Source organism: Argopecten irradians, chromosome 4, assembly GCF_041381155.1.
Source record: "Argopecten irradians isolate NY chromosome 4, Ai_NY, whole genome shotgun sequence".
Lineage (NCBI taxonomy): Eukaryota > Metazoa > Mollusca > Bivalvia > Pectinida > Pectinidae > Argopecten > Argopecten irradians.
This window is the reverse complement of record NC_091137.1, coordinates 13863129-13871807: the sequence shown is the minus strand read 5'-3', so window position 1 is coordinate 13871807 and position 8679 is coordinate 13863129. Positions and strand designations below refer to the sequence as shown.

Below are 8679 nucleotides of genomic sequence, written 5' to 3'. Positions count from 1 at the left end.
ACAGGCTCGCCGAGTGTACCTAAGAATGCTGTTTCACAGCATCAAAAAACTGTTTACTGAATCCTGCAATAACATTCTAGGTGTTATAACACTTCAAAATGATTATTTCTACCAAAATGAGAATGGTCAAATATCTGATAATGCAGCTATTATAAACTTTTCCCAATTTTGAAAAGGACCATAGTTTTCCCCACAACCTAGATTTGATCCCTGGTATATATACAGGAGAAAATGTAGCGGCCAGACCGGGATTCGAACCCGGGACCCTCAGAACACTAGCCGAGTGCTCTACCAACTGAGCTATCTGGTCACCGATGATCGCCCCAGTCTAATCCCGCTACAAATATAATGCATATTTGGTTATTACAATGTACATGTATGTTTACTTCTAAGACTTTGGTTTATACTAGTCCTAAGACAATGTCACAGCCAGCTGAAAGCAATAAAATCTTCAAACCAAGGGCTTGAACACTTATAAACTAACCTGAAAAATAATTAACCATTTCTGGAAGAAATGGGTGGGAAAATGTCACTGATTAGAAAAAGATCATAGGTTATGTCTGAAAGTGTACCTAAAAGAATCATTTTCTCATAAATTTCTAATGTATTTTCCATCTGTATTCCAAATCAAATAACAAACAATTATGTCTTCAAATTCTCATACAATCATCATTTTTTATGATGTTCGTTACATAATACACATAGTGTAATTTTTTTGGCAGTTTTCCTATGTGTCGCTGTCATGGCCATATCCCTTACTAAAGAGACAATGCAGTGAGGCTAGATACACAAGATTTCTGTCAGCTTGAAAAAATAATTGCAAATATCAAGATTTGAAGATAGTTTTCTTTTGGTTTGAGCAGTTTGCTAGCATCAGTAATTTCACAAGAAATTTACATGCATATCAATCACTAAAGAAGTTTGATGCACCTGAGTGTATTGTACATGTATTTATATCCAACAAATAAAAATATATACAATACATGTAACATGTGTATATAAGTCAGGTTTTCTTTCCAGTTTTTTATATATAGGATCTCCGATTCTGTGTTTTCTGAAGTTTGAAGGTACCATTCTGGCTAAAATGTGATTAATGTATAGATGGATTTCTAGCATAGTTACAATGTACTATGTTCTAAAAAGTAAAAAAAAAAAAAACCTTTATTACATGCATTTTTACATCAATAGCTGCAGTATCATGCATCATCAAAGTGCATTTGTAACACAGAATGGTTTGATGTATATGCATTTATCATTTGTATATAGTTATCATCAAATTATAAATAAATAATAATTTGCTTAATTGCTGACAATCAGCTCTAATATATAACCACATAAAATGAAAGAGATAACAGTTTAACTTCTTCATGAAAGCGGTGGAATACAATTCACATAAGCAAACGCACATAAGTACAAACATGTACATTCTTTCAGCGTCCTCTTCTTTTAGACAGCAACACCTACCACTGATTACCTTTTGTTGTCATCAGCTTATCAACTTTTTAAGATTTACATGTAGGTCAATTCAAATTGGTTTTATTTGAAACTATGTGCACATAAGGATTCATACATGTATATCTAAATAAAGTGCTATGAAGTATGTGTAAAGAGTGCATGTGTATTTCATTTTGAATATAAATAATAATAATACATTTATCTACCTAAAGGGATCATGATATGGCATGAAATATTTCTGATTTGAATGAAAAGACTATCATCATTTACCAAGTCTTTCAGAAGAAAGCAAACATTTCAAAGTACAAGTCAAATAATCCATTTAAGATTTGTTTTCACATAAACAATTGTTTCAAACTATTCCAAGTAGCAGAAACATTGACAAAACAGTGATGGTAAGTTTTAACAGTTTTATTTCCAGATCCTATGGTGCAGAAAAGAAATCTATGTATACACAAGTGTCATCCTATTTAGACTTTTGGATTGAAGGGTGCTGTTTATAATGAGAAAAAAAATCCTTAATCTACAGTATATTCTCTCTGTGTCCACTTCAAATACAGCAACTACACAGTATTCATTTGTTTGAATGATGACACTTACAAGATATTGACAAGTTGTATTAGGTTTTGAGTAAATATAATTCCAAGTGACATGAAAGAATCCTATATTATAATAGCCATTAATTGCCTATAATCAATGAAAGGTACATGTCCATTTCCACAGTGCGTTCTAAGTTGTCAGTTACTAATTTGGATCGAATTATGGTAATCCCTTACCCATTCAATTTCGTACCCAAACAAACTCGTACCCACATTTGGCGAACTCTCAACCAATCATGGCTAACCCGTACTCATGGAATTTGGCGAACTCGTACCCATCATAAAATATATAGTTCACGTATTTGTGATTGATATATATAAGACTTAATATATTCGTGTTCGATCAGATACTACAAATAAGTGATAACAGCTCGTATATGTACATGTTCAAAAATATATGTTTACTCCTTGGTTTATTTGACTTCCTCCTTTGATAAAAAAATGATGACCTATTTGCTTCATTGGATTTTTTGTTTACAAGAGTGTCAAACAAAATGGAAATCAGCTTTTATAATTATTGCATGTGGAGCATTTGTCGTGTAAAGTCACAACCGGCTCGGAATATATGTTTTAGAATTATATTTAACTTTTACAAAATTATTACAGATGTTAACCTTGTAAAATATACCAACTTGAAGTCCATGTGTATGTAAATGTAACAAGCTGATTAATTGTTTTGTAGTGTATTTGTGATCATGCACTTATGAATTACTTTTAAATGTAACCATCAACTTGCACTACATGTATAACAAAAACCAGTGACCATTGCACTGATCAATAGGCCAAAACAGTTTGCAGAGGGACATCATAATTTTCAAGTTGCTAGTGAAACCACAGAGTTCTTTTTTTTAACGTTGATTTTTTACAGTGATCAGTTGATATTATCACATGCTAATTTCACCATGCTTTAATACAGTCTCGAGAAAGATGGAAGACTCATGAAGTCGAATTGACCCTCCACTAAAACTTTTAATATCGGCCACGCCCACTTAAAAAAATGAACGAAAAAGTGGGGATACTATCCAATATTTACGAGAAAAAACACATACATATAAAAAAGATATGCAGTCCAAACAGTATTACCAACAACACGTGTCACAAATCGGGGAAAATCGTTTCAAAGTTACTCAAAAATGCAGGTAGTTGTAAGCTGTTTCTATATTGCGCAATGAAAACCGGAAGTGTCTTTACTCCGATCAAGGGGAGGATAACTCTAAAATTTCAAGATGGCGGATTCTATGTTAGGTTTACTAATATACATGACTGTAATAAACGTACCTGGTTTGTCATACATCCTCCCTTGTTTATTATCGACATCGTGGATGTCATCGCCTCTGTGGTTCTTCGTTTGTTTACTGACGACACACACATACTCTCGGCCGGAAGAGTCCATTCCGAGAGTGAAGTCTCCATTTTTCAGTTCCCTTAAATTCTCGCGGCCGCGATTACAGAAATAGTACAGGTATTCAAACATCACTTTTTTCTGGACCATCTGATGTATTTGTAGTAAATGCTGTGTTGTAAAGTTTTTGTAAATCCTCTAGAGAAATTGCCTCCTTCGGCATACAGTCTTTCCCCCCTTCTTTCTGCAGCTGGACGAGGACTGCCTTGAACATTTCGTTTGACTTCGCATATGATTTATCGTTAATGATGTCCTGGTTTCGGGTACGTTGGAAATGTTTTTGTAGGCCATATCGCAACGTGACCATTGATTTTTTCGCATAACGGTTGCCATCTTCTCTCCTGACTTCTGCATAAAATTTACGTAGAAAGCTGTCTAAGTCGGAGACTGAAGTTTGACAGCTGTCAATCACATCCAAAGTTTTGCCCCTTGCCTCCAAATAATGAATAAAGACCGCAACAGCTGCTTTTACTGTCCTTCTGGTACTAGCAGAGTCATTTTCCTCCAGAAGAGACTTCAAATCATCCTCGTCCAGTTCAGAAAACCGTGACAGCGCCATGTTTACAATTTGTTGTCTGCAAGAAGGCGGCGCGATCAATATTATAGATGACGTTATAGTTGACGTAGATGACGTCATAGATGACGTAGATGACGCAGCAAGCTCCGCCAACTTCACTGCACGTAGTGATTGATGGCATCTTCGGAAATAAGCCCCGCCCACCTCAAATTTGATTGGCTAAACGGAAATATCCGAGTGCAGGGGTGTGCTAGCTTCCAGGGGTGTGCTAGTTCGATGACTAGCACACAGCTGAGCGAGGTTTTTGGAAAAAGCAGGGAGCTAGTCAATTTAACAAAGTAACTTTTATATAGTGTAAATAAAGTAGAGGTATATTAAACATTAATCAACTACTATAACAGTATAATATATATATTAATTTGTATTCTAGACATTTATCAACTGCTAACGGTAAAAAACATATACAATCCATATCCTAGACATTTATTAACTACTATAACAGTATGAAACATAAACGATCCCTATCATAGACATTCATCAACAACTTACGGTATAAAATATATAATATCCCGTGTTATAGACATTCATCAACTACTTACTTTATAATATATATATCAATCTATTTCCTAGACATTCATCAACTTCTTACAGTTCAAAAAATATATCAATTGATATCCTAGACATCATTCATCTACTGACGATATAAAACATATATATATATATATGTCCTTGACATTTATCAACTACTAACGGTATAAAGTATATACATTCCATATTCTAGACATTTATCAACAACTAACGGTATAAAGTATATACATTCCATATTCTAGACATTTATATATTTATCAACAACTAACGGTATAAATATATATATCAATCCATATCCTATACATCTATCAACTACTATCGGTATAAAACATTAATCAATCTTTATCCTAGACATCTATCAACTACTAACGGTATAAAATATATAGCAATCCATATCCTCGACATTTATCAACTACTTACGGTATAAAACATGTATCAATATATATCCTAGACATTTATCAACAACTAACGGTATAAAATATATATAATCAATCCGTATTCTAGACATTTAGAAACTACTTACGGTATAAAACATATATAAATATATGTCCTTGACATTTATCAACTACTAACGGTATAAAGTATATACATCCCATATCCTAGACATTTATCAACAACTAACGGTATGAAATATATATCAATCCATATCCTAGATATTTATCAACTACTATAATAGTATAAAAGATATATGATCCATATCCTAGACATTTATCAACTACTTACGATATGAAACATATATTAACCTATATCCTAGACATTTAGCATCTACTACCTATTTTTTCATTTTCCAGAAAACGTCTAATGCTCACATTAATTTGTAGGAAAAAACCGGAAATAATTTATGTATTCAGTTAATTGACTGTGTTTGCTTTCTTGCTATGATCATCAGATGAAAGATTGTATCAACCTATAATGTTTAAATCCAGTGCCCTTCGGATGACATCAAACGCAGATTTATCCAGCACGAATTATATACGTGTCAATTTTGATTTATAATTATTCTTTATTTGTTATTTTTTATTTTGAAGTAATTCGTTTTTTGTTAATATTTTTTACAAGGCTATAGAAAGCATCACCTTTTTTGCTAAAAAAACCCACCCCAAATACGGATGTTTAAATGTTCGATTGCAAACTATATACTTTAGTTAGTACATATAGCACAAAATATTCGCGTCCTAACTGGTTTATAATGCTAAGGAGGGCTCGTGTGTTTTCTGCGCCACTAACAGCAATATGACTGTTTTAGCTGTGAGAGATTTCTCTCTCATTCTCTATCCCTAGGATATGGCAAATTGCAGATAAATATTACGTGGCGTAGCTGTCACGTACATTGCCGATAACGCCATTAGTTTTGACGTGCGACAATTCGCGGGTTTGTACATTCATGAATTGACCTTTAGATAGTGATTCCGTTGTCATGACCCTGAGGTATGGAATAATTTATTAAGCTTTCAATTTGATTTAGTGTATTTCTACAACAATAAGTGGTGTTATTCAATGTTATTCAGTCGTGGTCGTTGTGTCAAAATACTTGAAATTTCCATACATGTTAAAGTGACCTTAAGTACTAATATTACAACATGGCGGACAACTACATTGTATTTCACTGATGAGTTTTGTAGATTTAAGGAGTATGAAACGAACTTGATCTTGATGGTAATGGCTCGATGATTATCTGGCGGGAAATAGACGATGCCGTGTCGTACAAATGCTTTTACATGTATGCATGCATGTAGTCCGACATTGAGTTTTATTTTCTGGAAGCAACTATGAAGATTTGAACCCAATAAGACGTTAAATGAGTATTATTTAACCCTAAAGATGTCCCCATTTAGAATAATTTTATATCGATGGATTCTTTATCAAACGATGACTTTTGAATATCAAAGCCACACTATACGTAACTATCAACAAAAATTCAAGTTAAATTCGACTCCGATATTGATAGTATTTGTAGATGTGGTTGGAATTAAGATATATCAAAAATATTTATATAATGTTTTTTTAATAACTTTGGTACAGTAGTTGTTGAAAGTAGATACATGTAAACATGCCTTCATTTTAAACTGGTCGCCATAGAACTAGTTACGATTATTGCCGAACGGAAATCGGAAAGTTCATGACCCGTTTCGGAAGAGTTCGGACAGACGTTACGTAGTTACGGTAGTCACATGACGTTATCGGCAACGACGTTACAATGTCGGCTAACTTCGGCTTGCTTGACTAAGTGGGACCCACCTAGCGAAGTTTGATATTTATTTGATTTTTATTAAAATATTCCGAATCATAATCGCTCATCTTGACTTCGATTTAGTCCTGTCTCTACATGATTAACAACAGGATTTTTTCATCATTCTTCTAAATCATGACAAAACTTTGAAAGATACGGATATTGGGCCTTTAATTAGTCTCTTTTTGCTGATGAAAATATTACTACACCTTATTTGCATATTTCGGTAAATATATGTTACCGTATCCACGCCGTATTTCTATCGGCTAAAAACGAATATGATTGTGGAGAAACAGGTTACACTACTCGTGGTTGTTGAATATTGAATTTATTCAACACTAGTAAGTTATTTTTTAAAGTTATAAAACACACTCGCTAAAGCTCGCGCCTTTTGTAACTTTTAAAAAATAACTCGCTCGTATAGAATAAATTGAATATTCAACAACCTCTCATTGTGTAACCTCTACTTAACACCATACCATATAATGAAGTGTTTTATATGCCACCTAAGTAAGCATGAGGATATCTCCTCTGGCTGATTAGGACAGTCAGGATTTATTGGTGTTACCGCGTATCAAGTTTACATCTAGCGATAACATACACAAATCTAGCGATAATCCGCTCAGTTGGTCATGTGACCTAATCCTTTCAGTTTATTCCTGGATTCGACCAAAGCAATGTGAAAGATAAGGTCGTTGCTGCGGTCCTAACCATCACAATTGTGTTACCAATATTCTTTAATTTCATGAAATTCTATGGCTTAGAATTATGTACAGAATTAAGTACCAAATTATCGAAAGAAAGAAATTAAAATGAGTTCATTGTTTTGGATCTTCAAGACGTGCTGAAAGTCTAAATATAGGTGGAATACTAGAAAGTTGTTTTAGTGTGTTTAAATGGTTGTCTGCTGTATAATCAGTGGGCGTGTTATGTGTGTATTAAGAATAAATATTGTCTTTTTCGCGGATTTTTCTGGAAATAAGTAAAAACTGTTTGGGAAGATTAAGGAATGTTGAGACCTTAAACTTTTCAGAACTATTGATGATAATCGAATACTTTTCACTGCATAAAGATGGTAATATAATTTACAAGGAAACAATAAAAATGCTTTGATCGTAAAAATTTACCACTTAAAGGGACATGAACCTAAAATAAGTTGTTCTGTATGCTTAGATATGGTTTTCAGATGTTTATTGAATATTTTATTACAATGATTGGTTATCTAAAACGATAGGAAAACGTGGGGGAATACCTACCTCAAAAATCAGTAAAATAGACCGTCATATTCTATTATTGGAACACAAAACGAAAGCTGGCCGAAAGCGAGGTTATACTGAACAACAAACTTGCTGACATGACAAGAAATATTAGTTTTCCACATTTTAAGATTATTTTCTAATTTACGATGGTTGAAAAATGAAGTTTAAGCCATATGTTATAAGATTATTTGTATTTATAGCGTAAGAATGATAAATCAAAAGTCAAACGAGACTTTTCATTCGACAGGGCACCGCGAAGGGAGGACTTATTGCACATATGTACATCACGCAAGTATAAAGTGGGGAGTTGCTCCCGTCTCTTGCATTTCAGCGATCCATTTATATTTACCTACTTTCCCAATCGCGCACGTTACTGACTCTTGACGTACACTGTTTTCTATCAGAATTCGTTTGTGTTCGCTTCACCCACGTTTTTGACCCACCATTTTGTTTACATTTGTGCAGTGCATTGTGAGAGGTTACTAAAGTTCAACACTACTATACTATCGTTACAAAATTCGAACGGGCCGGTTCAAAATACAGAAAGATGGAATTTCCATTATAATTATTTTGTTTGACACATTTGCACAATAACTGATATTTATTACATAGTAAAGTATAAATATCTA

The 8679-nt window shown here is 33.5% G+C and overlaps 1 non-coding gene across 1 annotated transcript; it reads right to left on the bottom strand.

Moving 5' to 3' along the window:
* Positions 1-237: 237 nt before the first annotated feature.
* Trnat-agu (transfer RNA threonine (anticodon AGU)) lies at positions 238-310 on the bottom strand. Its single transcript has one exon. It is a non-coding gene; the product is annotated as a tRNA-Thr (tRNA).
* Positions 311-8679: the final 8369 nt, after the last annotated feature.